The following is a 16,592-nucleotide window of genomic DNA, read 5'->3' on the forward strand; positions in this document are numbered from 1 at the left end:
GGATATCATTTGCATGAGAAGAGTTTATACATTTTGGCCAAATGTTTACTGTAAACACCAATTATCATAATGATCATAATGATAAACTCGGCGTGATCAATGATATGTTACATGTCTGAAATTCAAATTGTATGAACCCATATACATATATCTTACAACTTCATATACAAAACAATCTTCACCATGGAATTTCTGTTATCATCTTTACAGTGTGACTATATGAAACCATTTAATTAAAATGCAGATCTGAACATTTTTCCTTGTGCTTTACTGCAGGCAGCTGCGTCTGATATGGCATCACTTGAAGAAACAAACATGAAATCAACCAACTGAATTATAATCAGATAAGATGCACAAACCAGTGTACCTGAAGAACTGGATAAATATTTTAATATTAGCATAATAAATGCACTAAAAAGTAACAATTCTCTGAATTCACTGTACGAAGCTATATCGCTTGTCATCCCATTCCATCACTTTAGGTCGGAAATTTGAAGCTTATTTTAATCTAACAAGATCGAAGTTCCACTCAATCTTTTAACCACAAGTAGTACTATCTAATCATGGACTGACCTCAATGTTCCCACAAAATTGTTTTCGTTTCGCTACCAAAACAAATCATTGGGGCCCAATTTGTTATGAAGATTGGCAATCTGGTTCATTTAGATTGGTACAAAGGAGAATTGCGGAAGACCATGATTTATGAAATTTCTGATGAAATCTTTCGGGCCTGACGTTTCTCTAAATTAAGTTCATCTAGATTGTAGATATTGCAACGGAAAATAATTGAACATCAAACGTGCTTTTTCTCTTCTTAAATCCTCAGAGAGTTTCTGACTAACACGTTTTACGTCGTATTGATTGAAGAAAATTGATAACTAGTTTATTGCAGTCGCCATACAGTCTTTACCCTGGTGTAAATTACTGGTAGGTACATGGCCATAATATAAAGTGGTGAACAAATTTTTTTCACATTTTTTTTTTTTTTTCATTTTATTTTTTCATTATTTATAGTCAAGATCAATATTTTTTTATTACTACCTCAAAATATCGAAAATGTCTTAAATTTTCATCAGGACTACCGTGGGCCTGAACATTTGTGTTAAGTTCAACCTAACTATATCATTATCAAGGATGTCTTTCTAAAATCATTTTCAATGTGGCAACTATCTAAAAAAAACTCTACAACCCAAATCTAATATTTTTACATGTCAGCATCAATCCAGAGAGAATTAACTATAGGAGCTCAATCGATTACACAATGATAATAGGCAGTTTCCGTATCATAGAAAACCACATCCGCCATCACATTTTACTTGTCAGCATCGTGGATATCTGTCAAAATCTCGATGATATTCTGAACAGTCGTGGATATTGATATAAGTTGGTGATTACTCTAGAAAAAAACACCTACACACGTTCTCTGACCTTTGCTACCGTACTTTGTCAAAATAAATGGTGTCTTAGGAATGGAGAAAAGATAGAAACAACCAATATGTTAGAGGGCATCAATTTAAAGTTCTCGTGGGTCCTATCTACCAGCTGGTCGACTGAAGAAATGAGGACAAATATTCAAGGTCACCAGACATGTTTACGCTGATCGGGAAAAGAACCAGAGACTGTTATTAATTTGCTAAACGAAACTAAGCAAATTGTCAAGATTTCAATACTGCGACTGACTACGTTACTGTCTGTTAGCATTCCCATTTTTAAGCTCTTAAACTATTTTCACTTGTTATTCTAATTTCGCGAAAAAAAGTATTTGTTCAACCCTCGGCCCACACATTTGAGAGAATCCAACCCTTCCATTATCGAAATTTAAATTCAAAGTTTAGGTTATGGGGTGCATTGGAAGGTGGAATTATCTATAGATGTGACTAGCTATGAAGTTTAGTATAAATGGAATGACTTAAGGGTTCAAGAGGGATATTGCAGATGGACATTGCCATGCAATGATCAAAGAAATGGAATTCTGTTGCATTTACTGTCTGAACGCACTTAAGAGCTGTTGATCTATCTATCTGTTAGCTAAATAGATACGACTGTACAAAAGTTAAATAATCCGAGAAAGAGTTTTGTTCTTGAACAAGAATGAAAAATAAAGCGAATAAATTCACTGGGGTATTTAACAATCAGATGTCTGTAATAAATTCCAACAAAGTTGCTTATTTGTGCGAAGATCAAGAACCAGAACATGAAATTAGCATAATACGACCACCAGAGATTTAGAGCAATTTGATCCGATGTCATCTCTATGGTCCTAAAATAAAACTCAACAGTTCAATCACCACAGAATCAATAAGGGAAAATCTGTTTTATTATTGTTATCTGGAAGTGGGGCAAAAGACAATTGAATGTTCAACACTGAGAGTAAGGTTATTCGGTTAGTGTGTGATGTAATTGCCTTGGTTATCTCTGAAATATTTTGACATCCATCTTACAGTTGGCGAAAGTTACTACTAATGATGGTTGAGATGGTAAAGAAACGAACCAATACCACGTAAGATAGTGATGAAGTTTATGAGCCTTTGGAAGTTTCACTATTACTGGACCATGGACTGGATTCATGAGGGACGCTTCAAAGAAGACACTCATGAACGACCCATTGTGTGTCAGTAAACGTCTTAGACTCATGTTTCCATTTGGGTTCTTGCTAACAGAAATAGTTGTGCAAACTAACTTCTGAAGAAATTTTCTTCCAATTCATAGCACTACAGGTTTAACTTGACCAATAGTTTTAATCCTGCAATAAATCACAAATGTTGATAACGCACATGGTAAGTAGGTTTGCTCTCTTAGTACGATGTCCAAGAATTCATTGAGAAATGTTAGTTATTGTAATTTAAAGAGACACCATAATCCAAAATAAACCAAAGGCCCTGAAAACAGTCATTCACCTAAACACAATATTCAGTTCAATATACTTGAACATAAAAACCTGGTTTTATTTACATCTCTTATCAAATCTATATCACAAACGACTGATTGCCATTTACATTTCATTCATCAGATCGTATGAATTACTCGTCACCTCCATGAAACCCCCTCTTTGTGATCATTTGAGTGATGGCAATGTCATTCTGGTTTCTTGTAGCGTCAAGTAATTCAATTAGCGCTTAATATTATATCACTAGCTTCAATGGCTTTGATTGACACCCATTGCCGGCTTAATTCAAATAACAGTTAATCCAAAACTTGAGCCACATCTCATGAATAATAGTGTAATCGATACGGCTTCACCAAGGGGTTACCGACTTGTTTCTATTAAATATGATCTATGGAGCTCTGGAATCGATGAAAAAAAAAGGTTTGCTGTTGATCCGATTTAAACGTCTACGAGATTCTTGATAGTGATTTACTCAAAATAATCGGATTATGAGGCACTGTTTGACCTACTTAATAATTTGTTTCTTCCACTTCCTTTTTCTACAAATCCTTCTTAATCCCTGATTTTCAATATTTAAAACCGAAACCTTTATTTTCACTTACACTCTATAAGTCAATAAAGCACCATACTCTCCACGAAAGCTAAGTAGTTTACGGGTATCTAAGGGCCAAGTTTGGACATGAAAACTACAAATATGATATGTGTACAAATAAATTCCCAGCCATCTTGGAATTGGATTATACATAACTTTGGGATATCACCAAAAACACCTTCCCTTCGAAATAAAAATCATTATAGTCGTTTTTTGATAGAGTTTTATACATGAATACAACAATGAAAATATTTGGTTATTTAAGACCTAATGTTACACTGTAAATATTTCTAAATGTGGCAGTTAACACTTCTCGAATTTAATTTGCATCAGGTACAACTGCGATGTGGCTCCACTTGTATTATTCTGTTAAGTTATCTTGCAGAAGATATAATGATATCCTTCATCACTATTTTCATAGCCAAAGATAGAAAAAAAAATATCTATTCCGTGACTTGATTCAAATTTCAAACCATTAATAATTAGTTTAGGAAATAATGAAGCTTGTATGCACGGGCTAATTGGAATGTCGACATTTTAATGACGTCTTAATGACGTCTTTTGTAATGCTACCACATTTATTGCTAAATTAAGCCACAAAATTGAAATGTTTTAAGATTTCAATTATGATTTTTTGTCTTGTGAAGACAATGTGGATCCTTGACTCTAATAAGCTGATAAAATATTTCTAATTTCTTGGCTGTTCTTTTTTAGAAGCTGAATGAGGCACTAGTGCATTTATCTGCATCACACTAAGCATCTAGTTTCCGGACAAAGTCAGCACCCCCACCCTTCCCCGAAATTCTTGGTTTCACACACACATATCATTTCAATAAAATCATTTTTAAGCAATTAGTTTAATGATTATGATAGTTTAAATCCAGTCAATACCCCTTGAGGAAACCGATCCTCTGCATGGAAACCAACTGATGGCAGTAAACAAGTGTATTTGCAATGAGTATTATCAAGTGGGCAATGTCGTTATGAATGATAGCTTGGTTTCAAAAGAACGAACGTTCATGAATTCTCTAGTCCTCAAGTGTAAGATTAGATTCCTAGCTCGGTGACCAATCACAAAACTTGGTAATGTTTGCTGAAGTTTATTTCTAAAGAAGTAATTTTAAGATAACTCACTTGTATGAAATTGAATTAAGGGGATTTTCTTCTGTAATTTTAATCGTGCTTTCAGCTCATCAATGTTACTAATTTAAGAAAAGACGAATATATAAGCATTGTATTACAAAATACAGTCAAAGACCGCAAATACGTAGGCGTTGAACAATTACTTACTTGGAATAAGAGATTTTCGCGTGACGAACAATGTCAAGTTATTCGAAGTTTTGTTTACTTGTGTGGAAGGCGCCCTCCTGGAACCCAGACATTTTTTGAGAATAGGCCTATTAGGTAAAATGACCAAAATAGATTCAGCATAATTTCAGCTTTCACTTGCTACATCTAGCGTATATGTAATTTAAAATCTTAAAAACTAATCATTTTATACTTACATAATCATTTTCTTCCGTGTCTTTTATAAATAACTAATTATGTTGAAAACCATATGAAAGTGTAAACATTTGTGTTCTTTTACGGAGAGACTTACTGATTATCTGAAATATATTTTAAAATGCAATTTTAAGATCAAAGACAACATATTATGACAGTAATATTATTTCGATCTTTTATTCAATTCGCTAAAAATAAATTTGATTTTTATTATTGATTCGAATAATATAAATTTCCACAAAAATTCTCTTCGCATGCGAACTCCTTCTGACTTTGAGAAAATTGTGATAATATTGTGGATCAAAATAAGTGAGAAGATAATAAAAGACAACTATGAACGTCACTGACTTCCACACATTGGAAAGTTTACTGAACAGAACATGCGATTGGTTTAGCATTCTATAACATTTCATGAATACGAAAATGAAATCAAACTCATTAAAAACCATGTAGTTCGGTATTTTAGACAAAAGCGTGAATTACTCGTAAGTATTTTCAAGCGAATAAAATGCCCTAATGTGAAAACTAATCACATGTCAAACACGTCTGTAATAATTCCCCAGACTAAGCTGGGAGACAAATAAAAATCTAAATTAATGAGGGATCTAATTAGACGAAAAATGTCAATGGAATTGATAGAAAAAATACCAATATACATGTAAGAGCAATAGACATGTATATAGGTCAACCCAATTTGCCAGTAGCATCATCCATTCCGATGGCTACCACATTAATGATTTTTACAATTTGATTTTAAGGATTTTGAAGTCAAAACTCCATGTAAATATCCCCTACCCCCTCCTCGAAAATTTGACACTAAAGATGTCCTGTTAGAATCGAACATGCCAATCAATGTCATTTTCGCAATAAGTAACACTAACAGCAATAATTGACAGTTTGGTCAAGGATTCTGTACAATACCTTCGCTTACAGTTGGTGTGATTGTTGCTTATCATTATGTAAATTTCAAGAATATTTTTCGCGAAGTTTGAGAAAAAATTATGACATTTATTTATGTCTGAGGCATCGGGGGACACAATTAAATGCATTTTCATTACAGACTCCTCCAGCATTCAGAGCTACCGAGACAGATTAGCTCCATCGCCTCGAACTCGCCGAGGATGTAAACAGAAACGTGTATCACGAAACGTTGGGTCAAGTTTAATACCGAAAAACGTGTATCATGAAACGTTGGGTAAGGTTAATACCGAGCGTTACATAAACCCAACCTTGTTATTATCATGATTAACACATTGGAACAAAGTGTAATCGTAGTTTTCTTAAGCTGATGTATATTAAATACCAATCCAGACAAACAAAAGCAATGGACATAAATCGACATCCTTAGAAAACCAGACCACTGCAATGTTTATTTAAGTCACACGTCTGGAGAATTAGCATATATTTAATGAGAACAATACATCAACAATAGCATGGTCATAGTCTATATATGTTCTTATAATGATGGCCAGACAGATAGAAATGTAATTAGTAGTCTCTTTTCACATTATCGTCCATATTAGCTCATAATAATGTGTTTATATGGAAACTCATTGATTTTATTACATACTACAACCCTTAATCCTAGACATTAACTTCTGACTCAACCTTGAGAAGTCATTCTCTTAACCGTAGGCGAATCTGATTAAAGCAAAGGATACGAACGACCTTTAAACTCATGAATAACATACGCAAACCAAGCCAGCTTCAGCTTAAAGGAAACAACATGTCGTCGACTAAGCTTCAGATGTTATTGAAACGAAAGAATTTGTGTATATTCACAAATACCATGTAGCTGAGAGACATTTGCACCGATAACATCGGATAATAATGGTCGTATTCGCAACTACGTCCTTGACAACTCGAGTGCTAAGTTACGAACGGCCAAGAACAAAACAAAACTACTTTAACTTTATTCTTTTTTTTTTAATTTCAGAGTGTCAGAAGATTCAATAACCATACTTACTGCTGTAGGCGAGAACAAAAAGTGTTCCATTCTGTATGGAGAACGTTATTTTACAAATATAGTCACGAATTCATTGTTTATATGTACTGCCATTTTGTATCCATTCTTGTACTCCACACCTGGCGAAATGGGCAGTGACAAGAACGATTTTCTCGTGCTCGTTCTTGCAGTTCGAAACACCGTTCTTCTGTTCTTTACAATCTTGGGTTCTCAAGAACGTAGTTGCGAATACGACCATAACTTAATAATTATGTCAAAAACTATTTGATCGTTTTTATTGGAATGTATTGGTCTGAGATGTACGTAACAGGTCTGAAATGTACAATCTTCCACGAATTTGACTAAAAGGAATTCGTGACATAAAAGAACTGGAGGTTTGACCGAATCAAATCCCAAAGAGAAGCAGTAGAGCTAATTCATATTGGTTAAAAGTGGTCATGATAACGTGTCCATTTCTAGCACCGAATATTTATTACCATGACCTCTATCGATGTACATTCCCGCTTTAAGTGAATTGCACTTCGATTTTTATATAGAAACAACGCCATAATTCTTTTGAAGATCAATGCTTACCAACCGCATGAATGATTAAAGCTCGAACTTTACCAGAAGATCAACGATCTGGAATCATCAGGTCAATTTGAAAGAGAAAGTTTCAAGTAAATTATTTCATTCAAGTCGCTACGCATAATTACCAAAAGCGACAAATAAGGCTACACCCAATTTAACAATTCTTGCCAATTACTTAATTACCGTGTCAATGAAAAAAAATTGTTTTCTGTAAGTGGCTAAAAGTCAATAATACCAAATGTTCATCGATATAGCAAAGAACTAAATCATTTTGTTTGAAAATTTCTACTATAGAAGTGTTCGGTCGCAATTGATCATTTGTAATTAATCGTAAACTTAAGTCAAAATAAAACCAATCTCATTTAGACAAATTGCTACGGTTGAGTTTTTTTTGTGATCATTAAAACCAATTTGCCCAATTTGCGACACACAAATAATTTCATCACAAATTCATCAGAAGCAAAGTTCTCGCCGAGTGTGTTTTTGTGGTAAATGCAGATTCAAACCCAGCATACAATCTATCAACTGTCATGGAACATTTTTCCATCGACGTAGATAATCTAAGCTGGCGTATTTTGTCTGAGTTTACGAAGAGTGACCTTTAGCAAGGTCATAAAAATAAGGAATGGTCAGTCGGATAACCTATAAAGATAAACTAGAAATGGGAATATATAGTCTAAGTTCAATACTGACCACATTATTATTCATGGCCAGTAGACATTCTATTCCTTCTGTAGAGTTTAAATGCTATCAATCAGTCTTACGCATCAGCAGACATCCACAGAAAAAACTGAGAATCGGAATTAGATAAATCAAATACACATTATTATGTGACTCTAAAAATAGGGCGAAAGGTTAAAGTCATCATCAATATTATTCAATTTTCTTAATAATATCTATTAAGATTTGCAACTTCACCATATAAATGTACAAATAATGACACGTTTTCCTGCATTTAAGTTACAAAGGGAAATAATAACTGATATAAAAAGGACTAATACGTCAACCTCTGTTTATGAGGGTTTTTGTTGTTTCTATGACCATCTGATATCGGGGCACATTTTGTGGCACACGAAGTCGCGACTGCCTGTGTAACTCGGTTACTCTAGCCTACGTCACTGACAAGGGGCATATAGAATTTAATTTCTGAAGTTATTTCCATCTACGCCAAATATTACTTAGTTTAAAGGTATACATGTAGTGCCCAAAGATTGAAAACTTTAAACTTGGCCAAAATGCGTCTTTGTTCATCATTAGACTTACTTGATATAAAAACTATTCAACAGAATCCCTTTATAATCTAATACATCGATAAAACTAAGTTAGAATTCATTAAACTAAGTAATTTAGATTAATAGATGTATCGTCTTATATAGAGATTCTATTCTTTGGTCATGGCATCTGTTAAGTCCAACTGATGAATATATACACTTATTGACCAAGTTTGAATTTTATGTCAATTCTAAGAGATAGTGTTCCTTAAATAGGTTTAACTCTCTGAAATGCGTCTTGTGGCAATAATTACATCGATGAATTAATAGAAAGTTACATGCAGTATGCATATATCCTGGATTTCAATAAGGCTCGTTATGACCTTTCTTTACTCACACAACAGTGATGCCTGTATCGAAGAGGACATGAACTTAGAATATATTGAATAGTTCTTCTGTATATCCTTAGTTTATTTGATTTATTATCAGAGTAAAATACATTAATATATCAGAACATTTCATATCCCATGGAATATCATAAACTAATCCGTTAATGGATACATAGTAGAAGTTCCTAATTGACAAAGTCTGTTCGCCGTTTAAGAAAAAATCCTCCAGGCCACAGGTGTGGCCGATTCGATTCCTAATTGACAAATGTCTTCAGTTTAGAATTAATTAGATGACTTTTTTACCTCGAAAGCGTGTATAGTTTTAGATAGTAGATCTATGTTCAATGGTAATGACCAACGACCAACGTTTGGTTCATTTCGATGAGTTTGTTATCAGTAACTCTCTATTGTCTCTTTCAGATAAGGTTACTTCTCAAAGTACACTAAACAGTCATTGTGACACCTTTATTAAGATATATTGGTATAATTGTTCCTCCGATTTGTATTCCCGGGCTAAACGTCCTTTCGGATGAGACAATGAGCCACATCCCAGTGCGCTACAGATCGAGCTCATTAAAGATGTCCCTACAATTGAAAATTGACAAAGAAAAAGCCAGTCTGCCCGGGCAAAATTGTATTGCTGCACATAGAGACGAGTCTTAACCAACGGGCAGGGCTGAAGGCTCATTTCAATTCATGCTTTTTACTCGACAGATTATTTACTAAGAACAAGCTTGCATAACTGCAACATCCAATATACATCGAAAATAAAGTAAACTCAACTAATGCGTTCTAGAACAGTGTTATCTTGTATTAAAAATGTATAAAGGTACACAAGAGACGTATATTTAGTCCTTTCAAGCGGAAAGAAAAGAGTTAAAAGATATTTTAACAAACGAATCTGTGCTTTATCAGTGTCGAGGGAAGCAGTTCAAAATCGTACACTTTATCTCTTGAGAAATTGCCAAATACATTCAGTTTTTGTTGCGTATTAAAATTCAAAAGATTAATTCCATGAATTAAATCGTTCATCCAAATGGTGAATTTATATTTTCTACAGGATGCACACGTTAAAGATCCTTCGACAGTTGAGAATCGAAAAAAAGTAGACTAGCAAAATTTCAATTACAGTACTCTGCATGGCGTTGCTAGGTCCAATCAACTCCATGTCATTTATTCTTCGTGGTGTTGTAAGAATTTTAGCTTTGCAACTATACACTTTCACAACTGTTGATTATGGGCAATTCTAAACGATTTACGTGTTTTAACTGTGATGAAGTTTGTAAATCAATATGTTTATACACATAATATCGATATTGAAACTTTCGACTTGATTTTAAACGGCGTTTACGACTTCAAAATATGATGGGTGGTTGGTATAAGAAGCAGCCTGAACCCATCACCATAAATCTTGTCGAAAACAAATCAATTACAGTAAATTTGGGAGAGAATATTTTAAGTTGAAATGATATAAAAATGGTAATATGTCTGGCAAAATGGTCAAAAATCATTAAATATATCAAGAAGATAAAAAAATGTTACGTGATTTTCGGTATGTTTAGTTATACTCTGAACGAGTGTAGACATCATTAAGCATCTCGTTCTTATCGAGCGTAAATTTAAGAACCCGAATTTATGTGTGTAGACGTTCGGTAACGATGTAATATACAGAGATCTTCAAAGATTTCTCAATGGAGTTTTCTTTGCCAATTTCCATTCCGTGATGCTTCTATTGAAAATTTTTTATTCTCCATTCATGCAATATGATCAACTGCTCAATATCAGTGCGTCATGCAAAGAATAATCTCCCGGAACACAAATTAAAAGTAGTATACATATATATATATATGTTTTTATCTCGAAAGAATGAGAAACCATTCGTCATCATTGTATTACTCAGTATCTTTTATACCAACTGTTCCGTAGAGGAAAAACAAGCTCGTGATCTATCTTATCCTTACTCTTTATGTAACAAAGCAAGTTATTTTACGAAAACTGGGCGATCGGTAAAAAACAACCTTATTTTTTTCTTTTTTCTGTTTGTCTAAAAGCATATGTTAAAATATCATGTCGGATAATCCTTACCAATTTTTTTTTTTAAATAAGTTATCTTTTATCTTACAAAGAAAAATAAAATGTAGAGAATCGAGATAAACAACCCACATTGGTTATTCTTCTTTTTGATATCATTCTTTCTACATTTATGTCATTTTCATAAATTTGCGTTGGTTTTAATATCAATTTGAAAACTCTTTGATCCTTCCCAAGTCATTGAAAATGCTTGGCTTTGTGTTGAGAAGAAACGGACTTTTCTAGACAAAATTGTAATGAAGCGTAAAGCAGGCAGAGAAAATCTACTTTAACCACGAACCTTTGAAGTATAGACTATATCTAACAATACAGTATCAGTGAAAAGTTCAATTTAAATTCCAAATCGGGTCTGTCCATTGATAGCATTCAGTTTCTTTGTTTACTTGACTCGTATTCAAATAAGCAGACAAATTGGTCAAGCGAAATGAAATTTTACGTCATATTTTGACATATTTTGACATATTTTGTCGAGCTGTTTATGGATATTTAACGTGTTTAGTCTTACCAGAAAACCCGAAAGTGCCATGTCCAAAGAATGATGATATTCACATAGTGAAAACGACAAAATGTGTCTGTTACCATCAAAGCACTACAAACATTTCCATATGATTCCGCACCTGCTGATCAGGCCCAATTCCAGACATCACTCAACGTCCGTGTCGCCCACAATTGAACAAAAACTCACCAAAGAAATGTCGAGACGGCTGCAGTTTAGTAAGTGGCCTGTCGAATTGGTCTATAGAGAGGGAAATCAGAGCACGGTTATGATTTTTGTGTAAAAATGCTACACCACAGTCAACTATGCCGACCAGTTTGTAGCACTGAATGTACAAGCTGCTTGTACTTTTTGAACTCCATAACTCAGGAAATCCCAAACTTAATTCTACAAGCTGAATAAAGAAGGGTTTAAATTTACATCGGATCTATTCGTGGTAATTATTATCATTCAAGTCTGAGCTATGATCAGTTCCGTCTATCTCAATTTATTATAAAAATGACTCTATTTTGAATGTGAATTCTAATTTCCAACTCAAAGGCAATGTTTACAAGATATAAGAAATAAGTCTGTTAGAGAAAGCTGAGACGATGGCAATATCCTCCATAGATAAAAGGGATACCAAGAGGAATTTCCGTAAGTTTAATCCTCAGAAAAAAACAAGACTCATTGGAAATAAAGCTTTCGGAAATTGGAAAGATAATAGTAGAGACAGTGTGGCTCGGATTTGTTGAGTAGCAAGTGACATATGACCTAGAAAATATTCTATTTCATAGTATTATTAGTTGCTTATTCCAAGAACAATAGACGTATTGATGACATTATTAGCCCAGAAACTTTAAAAGTTCTGTTCCTATACACACGTCAGATATGGTACAATCAGAAGCAAATATTATAAGGCATTTATTAGCGGAACTGAAATTTCGCGAAGACGATTACTTCGTTTTTGTTGTCTTCGTCGACGTTGAGTCCTTTAAATCTGAACAGTTGGGTATGCTTACTCTTCTAAACACCTGATACCAGTTTCATCATGAAATGCATTTATAACCGATATGATATGATTTCTTATTTTGGATTCCCGATTTTCGTTTCGGATCATCAGTACTTTGATTTTGAACTAGTGACTATTGAATTGCAAGCCAAAAAGGTTTATATCATAATTTTGTTGCTAGGAGACCATTTAGTGTCAGTTCAGTTGAATGCTTTCTCATCCAGTAACACTTTTATGATTGAAAATTCTGTCTGCATTTCAACAACATATTTTCTTTTCCATTAAATCATTTTCTGGAAAAAGAATTTGACAGTAACATATTGACAAGTGGAAGAAGAATAAAATAGAAAATTAAAATTCTATGATAGTTTCAATTCAACTTTCGCATGATTGAGCACTCTTCACAAATTCAATCACTCTTCTATGAACATTAAAGTGAGATTCACATCGTTTTCGGAATGCCAATTTTCTTAATGCAATTCTATACAACCTTTGATGTCAAGTGGGCAAGGTTACCAAATACGTAATACTTATTATAATAAGTATAAGTTATACCTATTGGAGAATCAAATCTTCTCTACCAACAAGCCTTTCAAGAATCTCACAATTTTAGAGATTCAAACAAACCCACCTCTTCCCAAATCTTAAAGTTTATGTTGATTAATCATGTACGAAGTGTGCCAAAAGTTTAAAATTCCTGTTACATCTTCTTCGATGGTTGTAAACAATTTTGGAAAAGCTTTTTTGGAAACTTTCAGAAGCATGTTCTGGTACGGGTGGAAAAAGCAGCCAGAAACTCAACAAAGGGGACCTAGAAGGAACCCAACTTAAATAAATTATTGATAGAATTGTACTTAATGTCTTCTCCTTTAGGCTGATTGAAAATCCCAATTTTATATTCTGAACAAATCTTGAAAATTACGGTCGATCCATTAACTTCCTCAGCTAGAATATGTGCAACCACTTTGCAGTAATCTGAGGTGAATATGTAGAAGACACTTCCTCTTTGCTGTTGTGGGGTGAGTTCCTGATATAGCAAAAGTCTTTTAATCGAACAGGACAAACCAAATTGTCGCCTGTGCAGCTGCAAGGCTTTGTCAAGTCTTATTCCAACTCTACCTTTGAATCGTTTCTGAATGCTCATTTGATGCGAAAACTGTCAACATCATAATGACGCTAAAATATATCAATCGTTACTGAATAATAATAATAATAATAAACTTACATGGGTCAGAATTAAACCCAATACACAAGGACATGGTCCTGTCTAACATTCAGCTCATATGTGCGGTTACAATGCCAGTGGTACTTTGTGGGCATACCAGTATTCCGGTTAAAGGAGTGCTTCACATATAATCTAAACGATATTGAAAAATTCTTTGTAACTATTCACTTCCCAGTACCATCAAACCCTAAGCTGAACAGAAGATACGCTAACAAATCAAGTGTTCCGGAAATAAGGTGTATCATAGTTCATACTTTTAATCATCCGTGCTTTTCCTTTACTCTAAGATTATACATCGATCTCAAAGTTGGTTGCCTTATATAGGACACTGGAGGAAATAAATAACAAATAATATTCATATCTTATATTAAAATTGTGGATCACAATAAATGACATTTAGTCTCGGAGTATTGGGCATTGGAAGATCTAAAATGCAAAATCTTCGGTCGATCCCAATATTTCAATGATATTTATCAAGTAAAAGAATTGTATAGTTATTTACATTTCATTTACAATTGCTGTAATATTTATGGACCAGAAAATTTTTCATGAAATTTTCAAAGATTATAAGTGTACATTTTCGAGTGAAAAATATATTAAATTCTTCAGATAGGGTTTATGCCAACACTATGCAACGTATATTGAGAGAAATCGTACCAGGACAGCTGCATTAAATCATTAAATCATAATTAAAATGAAATGAATGGAGTGTTACGTCCTACTTTTCTGAACCTAACAAGCTAATGAAGACGGTAAATTTTAATTAAAGTTGAGAAAACTCAAATTGTTTTACTCGTAAACAGTTAGAAAGCAATTACAATATTTCGAACACCTGAACACATACTAATTTTCATATCTGACCGACAGGTTTTTGAAAATTATGCGCGTAATATTTAGAACAGGCAGAGTAATTTTGACGTGAGTTATTCAAGGACAGCAATCTGATATAAACAAAAGTCGATAAGGTTTTATATAAAATTTGATTATGCTGATTTTCAAACAGCAACCAAAATTTGTACATTTTTACATCCATAATTGAACGTTTGCAGACAGACAACGCCAGACGAATGTGCCTGGACAGCGGCATGAGCCAAATCCTTTTCGTTTATTATCTGTGGAAATACGAGGCCTAGTTTTATTTTCATGTTCAACGTTTAGTTTCTTTACGTTCGCTTCCAGGGGCTTTTATATATGCATTAAAAATCTACTAAGAATATGCGTTAATTAACCATGTTAAATCATCTCATTAAATCTTATTTGAGACATTTAATGGCAAACATGAAGTACGTCTTCTGAGCAATTATAGTTTGCTTCCAAAGAATATTAACTTTGATTTAAAACGACTCAAAGGCAGGTCTTAATATACCTGTATTATTTTCAAATGTTGTAAAGGAAAGCATGATAATACTTGCAATCGGCTAAATATGGAATATTTATAGTATGTATGGAAAAATTGATAATTGTTTAGAAAGCCTAACAAAAAAAATCAATATCTTTTAAAAAAGGGATTATTTCATAAGGAATTTAGATTCCTATACAATTCTGCTACGTCTACATTCCTCTAAGTTATCCGAAAGTAGAAATACCTACGTAGGAGAAACAAAGAATAGTTATGACATCAGCATCGCTTACATATCCATACTTTCAGCAATAAATGCTGCCCATCATTATGTGACATTTGGCAAATGCCTGTGACATGTCCAAATAACAATGGCCTTCGCGATATTGACGTCCTAAAACGCTTAGTTTTAACAGAATTTCAAGAACCACAGACGACTGACTGAAAGTTGGAAGAGTGCAAATCTATCTTACCAGTACCCTCAATACACATAAATGTTTAGAAAACCTGTTTACTTGAATTCTACCTTTGGCGAAAAGAAAACAACCTTTAAATTTTCAATGTCTTCGAAAACATATTTCAAGTCAAAAATAAATATCAATAATACCCACTCCACAAGACGTTGCAATTAGTAATCGAGACAAAATCAACACTTGTCGACCACTCAAAATTATTATTGTACTAACTTCGTGGTATTTGTACTCGTGAACACTAGGGTCATTACAGGCTATCGTTCGATACTTTTAAATTGCATCAATTATAATGTTGTCCATCATCTCGCTACAAACAACAATTACATCTGTAGCCAGAACGATCAAACGCAAACGCATCAATACCAATTGCCGATTTTCACCGCCACGTAATTCGACCTTAAAGATTTTTCAACTACTAAACCATGCAATTGATCCAGGCCCTACGACTACGACTTGCAACTACTACATAGTCTGTGATATCAGCTTTAACTGGAAGCGGGCGTAAACTTTACATCTACCAACCATTTTTTTATTATCAAATAGATCAAAATATTTAAAGACCACTCATTTGTCATTCAGGTGTTCAAATGAAGGTTTACGTGAAGGTTTTACACAACGTTAGGATACTTCAAGTTAAAACATTGAAATAAGATATTTCAAGTTAAAACATTCAGATAAGATACTTCAAGTTTTTACAGAACGTTAAGTTATCTTAAGTTTTCACATAACGTTAAGATACTTCAAGTAAAAACATTCAGATAAGATACCTCAAGTGCAAACATTCAGATAGGATACCCCAAGTTAAAACATTCAGATAAGATACTTCAAGTTAAAACATTCAGATAAGATACTTCAAGTT

Source organism: Lottia gigantea (assembly GCF_000327385.1).
Source record: "Lottia gigantea unplaced genomic scaffold LOTGIsca_145, whole genome shotgun sequence".
Lineage (NCBI taxonomy): Eukaryota > Metazoa > Mollusca > Gastropoda > Lottiidae > Lottia > Lottia gigantea.